General features: G+C 46.2%; 1 protein-coding gene across 1 annotated transcript in view; it reads right to left on the bottom strand.

Moving 5' to 3' along the window:
- LOC126518688 (O-acyltransferase like protein-like) overlaps positions 1-20,445 on the bottom strand; it is a 232,157-nt gene that overhangs the window by 142,883 nt on the left and 68,829 nt on the right. The gene's annotated exons all lie outside the window — the stretch shown is intronic.

The following is a 20,445-nucleotide window of genomic DNA, read 5'->3' as shown; positions in this document are numbered from 1 at the left end:
ATACATTTTTTGAGATTGACGAGGTAAGCTAGTATATAACTGCAGGACAAACGCGGATAAGAAAAAAAATCTCAGTGCCCGTCCACACTGTGAAGAAGGATGACCAGCAAAGCTGTTTATGTGGGCCCCTTAATGGCGAACTGCACCTCCAACGCCGGTCGGCCCGCCATTGCACTATCTTCGGGATCGCCCCACGCATGGGGAGTGCTTAGCGCCTGCTTCCCCGCCGCCGCGGGTCGGGTCGGTTTGCACTATCTTCGGGATCGGCCCACGTATAGGGAGAGCTTAACGCCTGCTTTACCACCGCCGCGGGTTCGGTCGGTATTTCACCAGCTTCAGGCTCGGCCCACTTATGGGGAGTGCTTAACGACTGCTTCGCCGCCGCGGGTCGGATCGGTTTTGCACCATCTTCGGGATCGGCCCACGAATGGGAAGTGCTTAACGCCTGCTTCACCGTCGCCGCGGGTCGGGTCGGTATTGCACCATCTTCAGGATCGGCCCACGTATGGGGAGTGCTTAACGCCTGCGTTACCACCGCCGCGGGTCGGGTGCGTATTTCACAACTTCCGGATCCGCCCACGTATGGGGAGTGCTTAACGCCTGCTTCACCGCCACCGCGGGTCGGGTCGGTATTGCACTATCTTTGGGATCGGCCCAGGTATGGGGAGTGCTTAACGCCTGCGTTACCACCGCCGCGGGTCGGGTGCGTATTTCACAACTTCCGGATCCGCCCACGTATGGGGAGTGCTTAACGCCTGCTTCACCGCCGCCGCGGGTAGGGTCGGTATTGCACCATCTTCAGGATCGGCCCACGTATGGGGAGTGCTTAACGCCTGCGTTACCACCGCCGCGGGTCGGGTAGGTTTTCCACTATCTTTGCGATCGGCCCACGTATGGGGAGTGCTTAACGCCTGCTTCACCGCCGCCGCTGGTCGGGTCGGTATTGCACTATCTTTGGTATCGGCCCACGTATGGGGAGCGCTTAACGCCTGCTTCACCACCGCCGTGGGTCGGGTCGGTTTTGCACAATCTTTGGGATCGGCCCACGTATGGGGAGGGCTTAACGCATGCTTTACTGCCGCCGCGGTTCCGGTCGGTTTTGCACCATCTTTGGGATCAGCCCACGTATGGGGAGCGCTTAACGCCTGCTTCACCGGCAAGCGCGTCGGGTGCGTATTTGACAACTTCCGGAACGGCCCACAGATGGGTAGTGCTTAACGCCTGCTGCACCACCGCCGCGGGTCAGGTCGGTTTTGCACTATCTTTGGGTTCGGCCCACGTATGGGGAGGGCTTAACGCATGCTTCACCGCCACCGCGGGTCGGGTGCGTATTTCACAACTTCCGGATCGGCCCATGGATGGGGAGTGCTTAACGCCTGCTTCACCGCTGCCGCGGGTCAGCTCGGGTTTTCCCTATCTTTGGGATCGGCCCACGTATGGGGAGCGCTTAACGCCTGCTTCACCACCGCCGCGGGTCAGGTCGGTTTTTCCCTATCTTAGGATTCGGCCCACGTATGGGGAGTGCTTAACGCCTGCCTCACCGCCACCGCGGGTCGGGTGCGTATTTCACAACTTCCGGATCGGCCCACGGGTGGTGAGTGCTTAACGCCTGCTTCACCGCCGCCGCGGTTGAGGTCGGTTTTTCACTATTATTTAGCAATACTGTAAGCCATTTACAGGCTCATACAGGAGTGGGTCACAATCAAAACAACGAAACATTGTTGGTCAAAACAGAAGAAAGCAATGAAACACGCCAATTATTACAATTCAAAGATATAACACGCAAACAAAACGACAGACCAAAGCAATTAGTAGTAGGCATATAATACAGGGAAGTGGTAAGAGCTAAGAACAATTCAGATGTGGTGGGAAACGGCCAAAACACAGTTGCGCAGCGCAACGTTGTAGCAAAGCAGTACATAATCGGAAACAGACCTAATCATAAAAAAGTGCACGTATCTTGGTTGCAAATACTTCGATGGAGTCAACATGTGCAATTGGTTCCGGCAGGCGGTTCCAGGCTTCAATTGCAGATTGAAAAAATGAATATTTAAATGTGTTGCAACGCGCAGAAAACTGTCTGATGCACTTACGGTGATTTGTTCTTTCCGAATGTTGGAAGGGTGGCCTAATGTACTTTGTTTTATCAATATTTATGTGCCCGTGATAAAGAAGGAAAAGAAACTTCAAGGCAGCGATACGCCGTCCTGATATTAGAGTCGGGATATGTGCTTGTTCACGTAAAGCAGTGACGCTGTCGTACGGAGAGTATCTGGAATAAATAAAACGGAGTGCCATGCGCTGTATTCTGTCAAGTTTATCAATGAGGTAAGACTGCTGCGGGGACCATACAATGCTGGCATACTCAAGTATTGGCATCTTAGGGATGGGCCCCCGTATGGCGAGTACTTAACGCCTGCTTTACCGCCGCCGCGGGTCGCGTCGGTATTGCACTATCTTAAGGATCGGCCCACGTATGGGGAGCGCTCAACGCCTGCTTCAGCGCCGCTGCGGGTTGGGATCGGGTCGGTATTTCAGTATCTTTCAGACCGGCCCACGAATGGGGAGCGCTTAACGCCTGCTTCACTGCCGCCGCGGATCGGGTCAGTTTTGCACTATCTTTGGGATCGTCCCACGCATAGGGAGTGCTGAAAGCCTGCTTCACTGCAGCCGCGGGTCGGGTCGGTATTGCACCATCTTCGGTATCGGCCCACGTATGGGGAGTGCTTAACGCCTGCTTCACCTCCGCAGCGGGTTAGTCCGGTATTGTACTACGTTCGGGATTTCGTTCTACACGTGGACACGATAGTGGAGAAATAAGCCCTTAAGCGGAAGCTTTAGCTCGGGTGATTTTATCTAAATATATGTAAAAAGGGAATTCGTTTTTCTTGGCAACCACTGCACGAAATTTGACAACGTTTGTTAGACTTTAAAGAAAAACGTTAATCTAGTGACCTTTCGTTTCGAATTTTTGATATAGGTCGTTATTCGTTTATTTAATATTGGCAAAAATCGCAAATTTTCGGAAATCGAAACCATCAAGTTTACAACTCTGTCTTTCGGCAATGAAAAATGATATCACAATTTTGTGCATTGCATCTTACAGCACATCTAAAGCGGACAAAATTAATATATTACACATGAATCTCAAAAGAAAATTAGTAGTATGAAAATACAGCTTTTGCAGAACCCTTGTACACAAAGTAACGAATTCAGGTAAGATATAAATCGACCTATCGAATTTGTCCGCTTTGAACGATCTAATGGATGCCGTTTACAGAACCGTGATATCTATTCTTGATGCGGAGCTATTAATTTGTAAACTTCGGGCTTCCATCTTTTTCGCATTTTCATCTCTCTAAAACTGTAAGATTCCGGCCCTAAATGGGAACTCCGCTTCGAAAAGTCACTAGAATACACCTTTCTCTCTAGAATCCAGCAAATTTCAGTAAAATCGGTCCAGGGGTTATCTGAGAAAAGCGGTTCGGCCTTTTACATCTATTTGAATAGGCCGCACTGGAATTGGGCCAGAGTTAGAACTTCCTCTTCACGGCTTCGCTCTATATATATATAAAGAAAGAAACAAATCAAATAAATGCCTCAACCGTCAATACCGCCGCCCCAGATTTCGCCACGATGGCACTGTCACCATTGGCACAACTCCGTGAGCAGCTACCAAGCCGTTAATTTTTGTTATCTTCCTTTCTTCGGCGGGAGCGCATTGTCTTGATGCCATCGACGCGCTATATCTGCACGATCATCCCGTCAAGCATCGCTTCTGCGACCAAACAAGCTTTCGACGGCACACGTTCGCTGCTATATTGACAATAAGAATTTAAACTGCTTGCCTACGAAAAACAGCGTGAATAAAAATCGAAAGCGGACTGGCCGGCCACAAAGAACATGCTCACGGGGCCATACTATTGATCACAGCATCACAAAAGGCTAGGTGCGGTCAGGTTGATTTAACAGGTTTGCATGGAATGACTGACGGGCTAGTTGCTTCATTATCACAGAAAGAAGAGCGCTTCAAGTTGTTAGCGCAGTTTGTGTGTGGTTCCTCCTTTGTGTCCAGTCTTGAAGTGATGTTCTGTGACTTTAGATATGTTCTTTTTCTGCGTCAGTTACGCCATCCAAGAACGTTTACTTAGAAAATTTTTGTCCGCACGCCTCTTACAGAAGCATGTTTAATCGAAATTTCTTCGCTTGGCTGCATAATCTCGAGGACGGGCTCCAAGCTGCTTATTTTCTTTAGCCATGTAACATCAATTACTGAAAAGTTAATTAACGTAGCTTTGTTAATTCTGCACACGATTTCTCAACTTACTCCGCATCCAAAGGTTACAAATCTGAACACTCGCATGATAAAATGATGTCACCATTGCTTGTATTGGTTTAATAGTTTTGTTTGCTGCAGTTAGAAGCAGCCGGCGTATTGGTGGTGCGGTAGGCTTCTTTTAAAGTAAGTATGAAAGTATGGACAGGTTATCTTGGCGCAAATCAACTTCATGAGCTAAAGAGGAAGCTTTATCTCGGGCCCAACTTTGACGCGGCCTATTCATATACATATAAAACGCAAAAACGTTTTTCGGAGATTACCCCTGGACCAATTATAATGAAATTTGTTGCATTTGAGAGAGTAAGTTCAATTCTAGCAATGGTTGAAAGCGGAATTATGATTTAGGGTCTGAATTTTGTGAAAAGAACTTTTTTTTTAATTCGAGATTTCGTAATAATAAACACACGAAGTTTATAAATTAATAGCTCTGCATCAGGAACAGATATCGCGGCTCTGTAAACAGCATCCCTTAGATGAATCAAAGCGCACAACTTCTCTATGTCAATTTATATCTTACGCGAATTTGTTACGTTGTGTATGAGGGTTCTGCAAGATCTGTATTTGCATATTACTGAATTTTTTGAGGTTAATGTATAATATATCAATTTTGTCCGCTTTAGACCTACTATTAGATGTAATTCACAGAATTGTGATATCATGTTTCATTGCTGGGTTACGGAGTTGTAAATTGATAGCCTCGTTTTCTGAAAATTTTCGATATTTGCCAATTTTTAATAAGAAATTGGCAACCTCAATCAAAAATTTGAAATCAACAGTCACTACATATTAAGTCTTTCTTTTAAATGCAACAGACATCGTCAAATTTGGCGCAGTGGTTGCCGAGAAAAACGAATTCTGCTTTTACATGTATTTATATAGGAGCGTCCGAGTTAAAGCTTCCTCTTAAGCACACGTGCCCAACCGTGTACTTCTGCCTTTACAATGGACTATTCTCAGCGCTACGGTACATCACACTGGGTGTGCGAGAACATTGTCACGCTCCTGTTTATATTTCTGAGCGCTGGTGGTATCAGGCTCGGTTTCGTGCCATCATCAGGAATAAAAACAGCTGCCTGGGGGAAAGCATTGGAAACATTTTCAGTACTTTGTAACATATGGATCAGTGCGGAATTGTACGGTAGAACGAAAAGTACTGAAGTATTAGGATGACCGTTTCGCTGCATGTATTTTGGCTGTCTAATGTTAAGATCAAAAGAAAAAAATGCTGTGATTTTGTGACAATTAATGCTGACATGAAATATGACATCCGACACAGTACCCGAGGTGGAACTGGCCCCTCGACTACAGGGCTACATTGAACCACGAAATGCTGGTTTGATAAATACCACTAACTGGAAAGTGTTTAGCTCTCTAATTTTCTGCATGTCGGCGCCGCTGTGCAGTCCTTGGGGGCCCTTTTTACCACGAGCACTATGTTTCAGCTAATATTAAAAGCAACTGTACTCTCCTTATATTTTTGTTTTTGTTTTTTTTTGGGGGGGGGGGGGGCGGGGAGCTTTTTTTAGCGTCTAATCAATATTCCAAAGTTATAGGTTAGCTCAAGACGCACCTGCGTGTGTTTCTAATTATCCAGTATGTTGTCACGGATTCAATAGCGAAAGAGCGTTATCTTATGACATTGCGCGCGTGAAGCGAATACTGGTGCACATTCTCTATCGCATTTGAGGACCCGACATTGCGCTGCAATGTAGGAGCATTCCAATCTAATGAACCGATGTTTTGATCCGTAGATCAGATCCAGAGGAAGCACTACTATGCGCGCAGCCATCGTTGAGCTTTGAGTGTTTTGCAGCGCAATCTCACCTTTTATAATATGTTATATTCGTGACTCACTCTTTTGGAAGTGTTTTGTCCTTCACATCACTACAACGGGTGAGAGCATACACGTTCTCCATCTTCAGTGAGTGAATACTGGCAAACGGACTAGGACTCTTTTTGGCGTCTGCGTTTACACATTTATCGCAACAATTTGTTATTCATAACTCACTTTTATTTCATCATCATCATCATCATCAGCCTGATCACGCCCACTGCAGGGCAAAGGCCTCTCCCGTACTTCTCCAACTACCCTGGTCATGTACTAATTGTGGCCATGTTGACCCTCCAAACTTCCTAATCTCATCTGCACACCTAACTTTCTGTCGCCCCCTGCTACGCTTCCCTTCCCTCGGAATCCAGTCCGTAACCATTAATGGCCATCGGTTATCTTCCCTCCTCATTACATGTCCTGCCCATGCCCATTTCTTTTTCTTGATTTCAACTAAGATGTCATTAACGCGCATTTGTTCCCTCACCCAATCTGCTCTTTTCTTATCCCTTAACGTTACACCTATCATTCTTCTTTCCATAGCTCGTTGCGTCGTCCTCAATTTAAGTAGAACCCTTTTCGTAAGCCTCCAGGTTTCTGCCCCGTACGCGAGTACTGGTAAGACACAGCTGTTGTACACTTTTCTCTTGAGGGATAATGGCAACCTGCTGTTCATGATCTGCGAATGCCTGCCAAACGCACCCCAGCCCATTCTTATTCTTCTGATTATTTCATTCTCATGATCTGGATCAGCAGTCACTCCCTGTCCTAAGTAGATGTATTCTCTTACCACTTCCAGTGCCTCGCTACCTATCGTAAACTGCTGTTCCCTTCCGAGACTGTTAAACATTACTTTAGCTTTCTGCAGATTCATTTTTAGTCCCACCCTTCTGCTCTGCCTCTCCAAATCAGTGAGCATGCATTGCAGTTGGTCCCCTGAGTTACTAAGCAAGGCAATATCATCAGCGAAGCGCAAGCTACTAAGGTATTCTCCATTTACTCTTATCCCCAATTCTTCCCAATCCAGGTCTCTGAATACCTCCTGTAAACACGCTGTGAATCGCATTGGAGAGATCGTATCTCCCTGTCTGACGCCTTTCTTTATTGGGATTTTGTTGCTTTCTTTATGGAGGAGTACAGTGGCTGTGGAGCCGCTATAGATATCTTTCAGTATTTTTACATACGGCTCGTCTACACCCTGATTCCGCAATGCCTCCATGACTGCTGAGGTTTCGACTGAATGAAACGCTTTCTCGTAATCAATGAAAGCTATATATAATGGTTGGTTATATTCCGCACATTTCTCTATCACCTGATTGATAGTGTGAATATCATCTATTGTTGAGTAGCCTTTACGGAATCCTGCCTGGTCCTTTGGTTGACAGAAGTCTAAGGTGTTCCGGATTCGATTTGCAATTACCTTAGTAAATACTTTGTAGGCAACGGACAGTAAGCTGATCGGTCTATAATTTTTCAAGTCTTTGGCGTCGCCTTTCTTATGGATTAGGATTATGTTAGCGTTCTTCCAAGATTCCGGTACGCTCGAGGTCTTGAGGCATTGTGTATACAGGGTGGCCAGTTTTTCTAGAACAATCTGCCCACCATCCTTCAGCAAATCTGCTGTTACCTGATCCTCCCCAGCTGCCTTTCCTTTTTGCATAGCTCCCAAGGCTTTCTTTACTTCTTCCGGCGTTACTTCCGGGATATCGAATTCCTCTAGATTATTCTCTCTTCCATTATCATCGTGGGTGCCACTCGTACTGTATAAATCTCTATAGAACTCCTCAGCCATTTGAACTATCTCATCCATATTAGTAATGATATTGCCGGCTTTGTCTCTTAACGCATACATCTGATTCTTGCCGATTCCTAGTTTCTACTTCACTGCTTTTAGGCTTCCTCCGTTCCTGAGAGCTTGTTCAATTCTATCCATGTTATACTTCATTATGTCAGCTGTCTTACGCTTGTTGATTAACTTCGAAAGTTCTGCCAGTTCTATTCTAGCTGTAGGGTTAGAGGCTTTCATACATTGGCGTTTCTTGATCAGATCTTTCGTCTCCTGCGATAGCTTACTGGTATCCTGTCTAACGGAGTTACCACCGACTTCTATTGCACACTCCTTAATGATGCCCACAAGATTGTCGTTCATTGCTTCAACACTAAGGTCCTCTTCGTGACTTAAAGCCGAATACCTGTTCTGTAGCTTGATCTGGAATTCCTCTATTTTCCCTCTTAGCGCTAACTCATTGATCGGCTTCTTATGTACCAGTTTCCTCCGTTCCCTCCTCAGGTCTAGGCTAATTCGAGTTCTTACCATCCTGTGGTCACTGCAGCGCACCTTACCGAGCACGTCCACATCTTGTATGATGCCAGGGTTAGCGCAGAGTATGAAATCTATTTCATTTCTAGTCTCGCCGTTCGGGCTCCTCCATGTCCACTTTCGGTTATTCCGCTTGCGGAAGAAGGTATTCATTATCCTCATATTATTCTGTTCTGCAAACTCTACTAATAACTCCCCCCTGCTATTCCTAGTGCCTATGCCATATTCCCCCACTGTCTTGTCTCCAGCATGCTTCTTGCCTTCCTTGGCATTGAAATCGCCCATCAGTATAGTGTATTTTCTTTTCACTCTACCCATCGCCGATTCCACGTCTTCATAGAAGCTTTCGACTTCCTGGTCATCATGACTGGATGTAGGGGCGTAGACCTGTACAACCTTCATTTTGTACCTCTTATTAAGTTTCACAACAAGACATGCCACCCTGTCGTTAATGCTATAGAATTCCTGTATGTTACCAGCTATATTCTTATTAATCAGGAATCCGACTCCTAGTTCTCGTCTCTCCGCTAAGCCCCGGTAGCACAGGACGTGCCCACTCCTTAACACTGTATATGCTTCTTTTGGCCTCCTAACTTCACTGAGCCCTATTATATCCCATTTACTGCCCTCTAATTCTTCCAATAGCACTGCTAGACTCGCCTCACTAGATAATGTTCTTGCGTTAAACGTTGCCAGGTTCATATTCCAATGGCGGCCTGTCCGGAGCCACGGATTCTTAGCACCCTCTGCAGCGTCGCAGGTCTGACCGCCGCCGTGGTCAGTTGCTTCGCAGCTGCTGGGGATTGAGGGCCGGGGTTTGATTGCTGTGTTCATATAGGAGGTTGTGGCGAAGTACTGCACCAGGGTGGCCAATCCTGCTCTGGTGAGGGAGTGCGTTACCGGTTCTGGTCACCGGCATCAGGCCACACTCCAGGCCTGTTTATGCAATTTTATCAACACGCGGATTTTTTTTTTAATCCGGTGGAAAATTTCGCGGCACCGGGATTCGAACCACGGGCCTCTTGCACGCGCGGCGGGTGTTCTACCTCTACGCCACCGCTGCACCGCTGCACTTTTAATTTAGGAGGCTGTAAAAGACAGTAACCTTATATTAACATGAGGTCTTGAAAACACAGGGAATTTAAAAGCTTATTAGTCGGCTTTCACCTCGTGTAAAGGAATGTCAATAAATATATCCTTATGATAATTAAAAGCCTATCCGCTTGACAACTTTTCATTTGAGTTCCCCTTTGCAAGCTGATACCGACTTGCAGGTGGTTCACATCGGGGGCCCTTGACATATGTCATAGGTACTAGGCATAGGTACTAGGAATAGCAGGGGAGCGTTATTAGTACACTTTGCGGAACAGAATAATATGCGGATAATGAATACCTTCTTCCCCAAGCGGGATAGCTGAAAGTGGACGTGGAGGAGCCCGAACGGCGAGACTAGAAATGAAATAGACCTCATACTCTGCGCTAACCCTGGCATCATACAAGATGTGGACGTGCTCAGCAAGGTGCGCTGCAGTGACCATAGGATGGTAAGAACTAGAATTAGCCTAGACCGGAGGAGGGAACGGAAAAAACTGGTACATAAGAAGCCGATCAATGAGTTAGTGGGAAGAGGGAAAATAGAGGAATTCCAGATCAAGCTACACAACAGGTATTCGGTTTTAACTCTGGACAAGATCCTTAGTGTTGAAGCAATGAACGACAATCTTGTGGGCATCATTAAAGAGTGTGCAATAGAAGTCGGTGGTTACTCCGTTGGACAGGATACCCGTAAGCTATCGCAGGAGACGAAAGATCTGATCAAGAAACGTCAATGTATGAGAGCATCTAACCTTAAAGATAGAATAGAACTGCCGGAACTTTCGAACTTAATCAACAAGCGTAAGACAGCTGACATAAGGAAGTATAATATGGACAGAGTTGAACATGCTCTCAGGAACGGAGGAAGCCTAAAAGCAGTGAAGAAGAAACTAGGAGTTGGCAAGAATCATATGTATGCGTTAAGAGACAAAGCCGGCAATATCACTACTAAAATGGATGAGATAGTTCAAGTGGCTGAGGAGTTCTGTAGAGATTTATACAATACCAGTGCCACCCACGACGATAATGGAAGAGAAAATAGTCTAGAGGAATTCGAAATCCCACAGGTAACGCCGGAAGAAGAAAAGAAAGCCTGGGGAGATATGCAAAGGGGGAAGGCAGCTGGGGAGGATCAGGTAACAGCAGATTTGTTGAAGGTGGGCAGATTGTTCTAGAGAAACTGGCCACCCTGTATACGCCATGCCTCATAGCCTCGAGCGCACCGGAATCTTGGAAGAACGCTAACTTATTCCTAATCCATAAGATAGGGGACGCCAAAGACTTGAAAAATTATAGACCGATCAGCTTGCTGTCAGTTGCCTACAAACTATTTACTAAGGTAATCGCAAATAGAATCAGGAACACCTTAGACTTCTGTAAAGCAAAAGACCAGGCAGGATTTCGTAAAGGCTACACAACAATAGACCATATTCACACTATCAATCAGGTGATAAAGAAATGTGCGGAATATAACCAACCCTTATATATAGCTTTCATTGATTACGAGAAAGCGTTTGATTTTGTCGAAACCTCAGCAGTCATGGAGGCATTACGGAATCAGGGTGTAGACGAGCCGTATGTAAAAATACTGAAAGATATCTATAGCGGCTCCACAGCCACCGTAGTCTTCCATAAAGGAAGCAACAAAATCGCAATAAAGAAAGGCGTAAGGCAGGGAGATACGATCTCTCCAATGATATTCACAGCGTGTTTACAGGAGGTATTCAGAGACCTGGATTGGGAAGAATTGGGGATAAAAGTTAATGGAGAATACTATAGTAACTTGCGATTCGCTGATGATATTGCCTTGCTTAGTAACTCAGGGGACCAATTGCAATGCATGTTCACTGACCTGGAGAGGCAAAACAGAAGAGTGGGTCTAAATATTCATCTTAGTCTGCAAAAATTAAAGTAATGTTTAACAGTCTCTGAAAAGAACAGCAATTTACAATAGGTAGCGAGGCACTGGAAGTGGTAAGGGAATAGATCTACTTAGGGCCGGTAGTGACGGCGGATCCGGATCATGAGACGAAAATATTCAGAAGAATAAGAATGGGCTGGGGTGTGTTTGGCAGGCATTCTCAGATCATGAACAGCAGGTTGCCATTATCCCTCAAGAGAAAAGTGTGTAATAGCTGTGTCTTACCAGTACTCACCTACTGGGTAGAAACCTGGAAGCTTATGAAAAGGGTTCGACTCAAATTGAGGACGACGCAACGAGCTATGGAAAAAAGAATGATGGGTGTAACGTTAAGGGATAAGAAAAGAGCAGATTGGGTGAGGGAACAGACGTGAGTTGATGACATCTTAGTTGAAATCAAGAAAAAGAAATGGGCATGGGCAGGACGTAATGAGGAGGGAAGATAACCGATGGTCATTAAGGGTTACGGACTGGATTCCAAGGGAAGGGAAGCGTAGCAGGGGGCGGCAGAAAGTTAGGTGGGCGGATGAGATTAAGAAGTTTGCAGGGACGACATGGCCAGAATTAATACATGACCGGGGTTGTAGTAGAAGTATGGGAGAGGCCTTTGCACTCAGTGGGATTAACCAGGCTGATGATGATGATGATGATGATGGTGATGATGATGAAGTATATCAGTCCGCCGTTGTGTGTCGCTGTTGTCAAAAAAAATGTCATGGTGGTGGGTGCCTGGTGTTCTATGTCTAATAAGTTGCCGTTTCCTGCTTTCATCATTCAGTAACCTGCCGCATGCATCGGCAGTGTGATGTCCTTTCGTCGATACGTGGTGCTGGCCCGTTTTGGCAGCGACATGGCCTCGACATATATCATCCTTATGCCATTACTTTAAAAAAATCACTCTTTGCGCGGATGAGTGTTCTTGGTTTAAACTTAGAAAACAAGAAAAAGGTACAACGGTAGTCTCATTTCCGTCCGGCGTTTCAGTTTTATCCAGAAGTGAAAGCAAATTTACAGTAAAGCTAAGGCGACCCATGATGTGCGCTTAGCCGCAAGCACACGCGCCCCAGCAATGAGCATAACCTGCCAGAGTTAAGCTCATGTGTCCGCTGGCGGCTCAAGCAATCTTTTCTGTTTTTTTGTTTGTGCGTCCGTTCTGCCTGCGTCTGTGACGAAAACGAGGAGTGGGAAGGCAGATCAACAGAAAATTGTGGAGGGAGGTAGTAGCGTAATGGTTAGCTCGCCCAGCTCCCAAATGGAGGATGGTGCGAATACATGCGGTCGAATCGCGGTGGTTTGTTTGTGAAAACAACTTTCTGTGCTCTCTGATGAGGGCGAAGCTCAGAATGAGGCGGCAGCCTGACGACAACGGTCGCCGTCAACGTAACAGAATAAGCGGGCATGCAAGGTCACACCTAAAGCCGAAAGTATATTAAGTTATGGGGTTTTACGTGCCAAAACCACTTTCTGATTATGAGGCACGGCGTAGTGGAGGACTCCAGAAATTTTGACCACCTGGGGTTGTTTAACGTGCGCCTAAATCTAGGTACACGGGTGTTCTCGCATTTCGCCCCCATCGAAATGCGACCGCCGTAGCCGGGATTTGATCCCGCGATCTCGTGCTTAGCAGCCCAACACCACACCCACTGAGCAACCACGGCGGGTCGAAAGTATATTCAAAGGAAATACAGTATGCTACTGTCGACAAAAAAATGATGAGTAACGAGGAGTGTTGTTGAGCGAGGCTGTAGACCGATAATGTCCCCATGGACAGGACCATGCTCCAGTCCCGATGCTCAGCGGCAAGGTACATCGACAGCATGTCAGCTAGCGTGTAATTGATACTTCATTAACGTCGTTGCGTGTTTGTGTTGTGTCTAGCAGGAGCGAGTAGTGTAAGAGGTGACACTGGAGAGATGGCGGTGAGCGAAGTCAGTGAAAAGTACTTGAGGATGGCCATATTGAACGTCGACGCCGGTTGAAGAAAGCCTGCGACTTCAGTTCCTCAGGTCGCCAGAAAGGCTTGAGTAATAGCATACCGCTGGGCATATTTGGTGACCACAGCGATAGATGCACACTTTGCGGAAGTAAACAGAGAAAAGCGACCTAGTGAGTTCGCCGGCCTTTTCGATCTCTGGCATAGCTTGAAAAATGAATGTGGCGAAGTATGACGTATAAAATAGCATATGCCAACCCAAGTGAATCAGCGTGGTCATACTTGCGCGACACGCCATGGTGGCCTGCCACCAGGACATCTTGAGCTGCAGCGATGACTGTTTTCATTGGGTGCTTGAGAATAAAAACGAGTATATTAGAGACGTCCGAGGGACGTTTATACGGCACAAGAGCACATCGCCCCCCCCCCCCCAAAAAAAAAACAGAAAAAAAAACGCTCACGAAAATAACCTTGCCAATAGGGGCATCATAAGATCGAGCACTACGGCGCTTGATGATCTTGTTCAGGATGACGTCAGCGCTTCAATCAGCGTTTATTTCTGATAAAATGAGTTGAAGTTACATTTATTCGCATCACAATGGCGGGCGTAATCAGGCAGACATTGACAGCACTTCATTAGAGGGTGCCTGACTACTCTGTGGAGATTACGTACGGCAATGACAACAAAGAACACAGAAAGCTTCGTTTACATCAATTCGCACATACGTGAGATCCGCATAATTTTTTAGACTATCAATTTATATGCTTCAGAATGGCGCTCATTACTGTGATATTTGCATTCACAGTGAGCAAAAGCGGCTGTCGTCTCCACGGTAGAAATAATTGAAACGGCTTTAATGCCATGAGACATTATATTGTTGCCAACTTCCGTGGGATTGTAGTAGTCGAAATGGGATACAAGTGACAGGGAAACCCGGAGGTTGATGAATGGCAAGAAGCCGTCCACGACGGCGTCTCTCGTAGACGCTGTGCGATGTTCGGACGTTAACCATGTGTGCCGACTGAAGAAAAGCTGCCACGGAGTGCTTCTGACGGTTAGCCTAGCTTGTTTACTCCGTAGCATCAAAAGAAAAAAAGAGAAAATAGAAAAGAGAGAAAAAGAACCGTATCAAAAGCCCAGAATCCATCATCGCTCGTCGCGACTAAACGCTCTTAGGATGATAAGTCATTTCCAGGCGAAGAACGGCTACGCTTTATCAAGAACACCGATAACGCCGGCGGGAGAAGCATTGTGTCAAAGTTCAGTGCGCAGGGATAACTTATAATTATTTTATTTTCCTTTTGTTGACCTCATCACACGTCACCGCGAAAAGTTTGAAATGTTTAAGGTCAGTACGCCACGTGGTGGCACTCACGCGAACTAACCCCTCGTGTCCGGAAAAGCTGGATATGTTTTATTATTATTTTAGTACTGCTTTCAGAAACTGTTGCTAATGTTAATGTTGCTAATGTTGAAAGAGCAAATACACAGTCAGAGACTTGGGAACTAGATTTCAGCGCCGGCCGGCGCTCGTGCGTGATTTTATTTCCAGCTTACCCTAAAAGTTGCTAGAGGGCGCTGGGTGCGGTTCGGCCACAGATATCACGTTCCAAATGCTTCTGTCCGCACCTGTTCATGTCATGTTTTCCTAATAGCGCATCACTTACGCGAACCACGCATGCTCTGGGCCAAGTAATTAATTTCCTTATTCGAGATCTTGATAAGCTATTTGCTAATGCAGTTATGGACTTCCGTGCAGAAGCCCTCGCGTATCAGTTAGGGCTTTTCAGCCCTAAACCAACCTGTAGTACAAGTGTGCTGTGAAACTTTGACGTGATCTTTTGCAGTGGCCGTAGGCAATCTTGCAGGCCATTGCAACGATCTTTTGCAATGGCTTCCAATATTTCCAAAGACTTCTATCGCCCTGCGCGCGATGCTCCCATGGTCTGTAAATAACACGCCTCTCGGTCTGTCCGAAGCAACAGCTACCTCAGGAGAGGTGTATCTCATAAACCACTCCTAAACATGTAACATGTCTATTTTCACAGATTGAATTTTCATGTCAGTGGGAATTCCATGCATGTAATCATTGGTGTAGTAGTAATTAGGCCATATGATGCCCAGCTCCCGTCCTGTGCAGCTAGTTTTTCGTGTTTATGTCTTCGCCTTCCCTGGCACTGTAACCCGGTTTCATAATTACGAACTGCTATCACGTGCTTGTGAATGTATATTTTTGAGACTTGTAGTGTGCTTACCTGACCTTTCTGTGAAGAATGCGTAAGCGCGATCTGACTTTTATTTATATTTTAATGTATTATCCCTTATTTCATTGGACGTTGTGGAAGCCGGCCTAACTTTAATACGTGCTGTGATTAAGCGAGGAAGAGCAAAAAAACAGCTGGCATCTCTCATAATGCCAACGTTTCCCGCACACACACATAATAAAAAGAACATCTCCCAAGCATGCACTGTAATTGCTGTGCTTTGATTATTGGTTATCGATATTGACTGATTTTTGGATTGACACTTAGCGCGCTCATGGAATCGCACAAGGCACAAACAATGGTGATTTCCCTGTGCGAACCTATATTATGTATCGTTGAACGTGTTACGACACACAACGACTATGACTATATTCCTTACAAATTCAACATGTATAGAAAGATAATTTAATGACATGCTGGACATGTGAGCTGATGGTCTGGCGTGCTACTTCAGGCGTTGGGTGAAAATTATGGTATACACAGTGATCACATAGACACCCCAATAGCATACACAAACACACACGTACTATCGTGAGCAATACGAGCGGGAACACGCGAACGCGTGGCCAATAGCCTCGAAACCGAGTTAGAGCGATACGCGGATGGCGCTCTCAAAAACAGAGGGAAAGGAGGACGCTCTTCCGCTAACTGTTCGCAGTCCGACCGCGCCTGCGTTTGTCGGCACCCTACGGCATTTCGCTGGCCACCGACAGCCGATAAGGCGGTTACGCGCACAGTAACGTGCAGCGAGTCATCCTTTATTTCAATCATGTTTTTTTTGAGAGCGTAGCTCTTAGGCACCCGTTCCTGCGTTGAGCGTATCTTCCGATCTACGCCCATAGGACCTGATGTATATCTTATGGAGCGCATCGTGTCATGCGTTCCAGGCAGATGGACAGATTTCCCAGGGAAGTAACTTTCGAGTGTTTACGCTTCAAACCAGCGCTGCTATTGGCCACGCTTTGGTGCACAAAGTTGTCAGTAACCGAAATATCATGCGTCTTTATCAATGTGCATTGGCGATGCGAAGTTCCGCACTTTGTATAAAGAGACGCATGGTGGGAGTGACAACAGTCATTAGAACAGCGTCTTCCTTTCCACTTTTTTTTTTTTCAGACGGCGGCCGCCACGTTAGCAGGGTTCGAGGCATAGCAGCGTTCGAGGCAATCTGACACGCGCTCTTGTGTTCTCGGTCAGGTTGCTCATGATAGTACACAGTAGAGATCGTAACAAAGTTTTGTAAAGACGAATGGAGCTCGGAAACCGCATCAACGCTTTCGTGGAACATAACGCGCATGTGGTGCGTTGCCTCGGGTAGAGAATGGGCTGCAGTTCCAAACTTGAGTCGTGCAGCCAGTGTAGTGCCACCTTCAAAGACTGTCACTCTCACAAGTCTGACAACAGGGTCGATTCTTCGTCACATTGGCAGCCTTGCAAGCTTCCGCATTCACCGCCTGAACCGCAATCTTTTCTATCAGCACAAGCACACAGAGCAGCCAACACAGCTTCGTACCCGGCTATTAGCTATACCGGGATTTTCAACGCTTCATCTACGCACCGCAGCCAATCCGTGCACCAGGAACATTATGATTCGGAATTTTTCCGACGGTACAGAGTGCCGTAATCACATATTGAGTTTAAATGATATTGCACGACATAAAAAACGACACGGACGTGAGAGAAGACGACACACCAATCGCTTGCGATTGGTGTGTCGTCTTCTCTCACGTCCGTGTCGTTTTTTATGTCGTGCAATATCATTTAAGCAATGGATTACCAACTTGCCCGGAATGCTGCTCTCACATATTGAGCCCATTCGGTAAACTAATCGGTGACGGGGTGACGAAATAACACGCCAGCGAACTGATGCTAACTTTATTGGAAAATATCGGCACTGTGAAAATCACTTTGCCACCGCTTTCAATCGCCGACCGGCGGTCAAGTTTGCATCTGCGTTCTGTGCTATAGTGTGCAAGTAGTCTTAAAAACTGATTGAGAATTGAGTTCCTCCTCCTATGCAGACGGACTGTTAAAGTAAATGGGAGAACAGCTTCAGCTTTTACAATCGCTTTTCCAACCATGAAAAGTTTCTATTTCTCTTTTGCGCAATAACAAATAGAAAATTAGAAGTTGTCGCAGAGTGCCATACATCAAAGTACGCATGCTATTCAGAATGGGAATTCCCCTACAGATGCGGATGCATAAGGCACAGAAGGCTGGTTGTTCGTATAAGCTCCGTGGCTATTCTCTGCTCCCTTCTCGTGCAGTTATTCGTGAATAGTAGTACAAAACCGCATCTATAACGTGGTATCAAAAAGTTTCGAAACTCACTCTGTTCAGAATAAACTAATTCATTTATGCGCATTCAAGCACTGTCACCTTTGAAATAGTTCCCTTGCGCAGCTGTACATCGCTCTCAGCTTTCCTGCCACTTTGCGAATATGGCCTGGAAGTATCTTTTCCAGAATGAATAGAGCACGTTCCTTCTGTGATTCGAGCTTGATTTAAGACTTCGTGTCAAAATAGCGACTTTTGAGATTCGTTAACTTTTAATTTTGAGAAGAAAGCAAAATAAGTTGGGAAGATACCTAACGTATGGCTTATGTTTCACGTAGAGGATCATCACTAGGGACGAAACTTAGGTGTATGGGTACGACACTCAGACGAAGCAACAGTCGCGTCAGTGAAAGAGCCCAAAGTCTCCCAGACCAAAAAAGGCTCAACAAAGTGCATGATAATTTTTTTTTTCGTATTCATGGTATTGGGCATCGCAGATTGTTCCCAAATGAGCCGTATACCAACAGAGAGTATTGCTGTCGACCACGAAGGCGCCTGCGGGAGGCCGCTTAGGGAAAACGGCCCGACCTGAGGCGCACAACGAGCGTGATGCTGCATAGCGACAATGCACCCTGTCACAAATCATTCCCCCCACGCGAGTTTCTCCAAGGAAAGAAGAGCGTTTCTACACTACTCGTCAGATTTCGCTGCCGAATATTTCACTGTTTTCGCAAATTTAAAAACTCAGATCAAAAGTCGCGATTTTGTCACGATTTCTTAAATGAAGCTCCAAAGAAGGGTGGGTGATCGACTCGCTCAGAAAGAGACTTTCAGGACACATTCGCAGAGCGGCAGGAACGCTGAAAGCGCTGAATTGCTGCGAAAGGAAACTACTTCAAAAGTTACAGTGTTTTAATGAACATAAATAACTTTACTCATAATAGAGCCAGTCTGTAAACTTTTTGATACCACCTCGTATGCCGGCTCGTGGATGCTGGAGGCGTGGATTGTTCTTGTACCAAATTTTGGGACTTAGCGGGGCATCTAACGCAACTCGAGTAAAGCATTTTGAAAGGCTAGATGCGTCATCCCTCCCATGGGAAATATTTGGGCAATGGAACGAAGCGACGCCACTTAAGGAAACGCATGGAAATCATGCACTCGTAAGCACAGTAATTTACTGTGCTTATATGCGACTCTTTGTGCGGTGGCCCTTTCTTCCATTCACGCAGTCATTTCAATACGTAATGCCTCCTCTGTGCCAACCTTACTCACATCTGTAACGTACAACTTTATTCATCCTTTACGACGATGAGGCGCGATTGTTCAGCTTCCTGAAGGTGATTTTGGCTTGAGAAATGATTCCCCCACCTGGCGCTTGTTTTTCAACACACGCTTCACTGACATTCGAGAGCTGCTATACTGTGCAGGTGGGCCGCGGAACGTATTGACAAACTTTTAGTGATGTGAGCTTAATGTTTTCTTTCTTTAAGACGTGAAACGTCTTTAAGTTGGGTCAGTATAGCAAATCGCGTTCTAAAACTGCATGTAACGAAAACATCTATTACTAATGTCGCTTCTATTTTCGCTATCGTACTACCCACACGCCTTTCGTATCGTTCTGTGCAGGAAGGAACCCATTACTCTATCTTGCATATGTCATGTGCTTATATTGTCGCGCCACGCATGACGCAATTTAAGGTAACTTTGGCCTCTCACGCCGCGTTCAGACGCTTGTAGCTCGTTTGTCGATCCGAGCGGGAGTGATCGCATTCGAGACAGCTCACTCAACCATAGTATCCATCTTACTCAAACGTGTGCTCATCAAGATCTACAGGGCTTATGTGGTTTTACATGCCAGAACTACGCATGATTATGAGGTACACCGTATAATGGGAGACTCCGGATTGCCACCTGGGGTTCCACGGTACACTGGCGCTCTTGTGTTTCGAACCCATCGAAATACGCCCAGCGCTATTCGATCCCGCGCCCTCGGGCTTAGTACGCCACCACAGCGGGTTATAAGCCTCAAACGTGTGCCCTGTATTGCAGAACAGTTGCTCGGCAGTGGCAGCCCCGTGTACGACACGTAGGGTCGGGAAATGGCAGGAGGAGACTCGCGCAGCAGGACAATGGGATGCCAGTTCGCACCCGCCACCTTCGACCACGGCGCGTCCACTACGAATATGGAGCGAGCACGATGGCAAGATTAGACCGCAGGAGATCCCCCCTCCCCCCAGCCCTAGATGTATCATAAGTTCATCGTGTAATATATATCGTGTAATAAATATAATTTGTGCCCTTGGTTACCTCATTCTTGAACCCTGGTGACCATACACGCTCAGGAGCAGGCACACGACGTTTCAAGCACTCCACTGCGATGGCGTCTATGATAGACCGTACTTGTTTTTTTTTTTGCTTATTTGCGAGCCCACCGGCAGCAGCCATAAATATATTATTCGGCAAT

This window comes from Dermacentor andersoni, chromosome 1 (assembly GCF_023375885.2).
Source record: "Dermacentor andersoni chromosome 1, qqDerAnde1_hic_scaffold, whole genome shotgun sequence".
In the NCBI taxonomy this organism is placed as follows: Eukaryota; Metazoa; Arthropoda; class Arachnida; order Ixodida; family Ixodidae; genus Dermacentor; species Dermacentor andersoni.
Note: the sequence above shows the minus strand (reverse complement) of the source record. Positions and strands in the feature narration are given on the sequence as shown.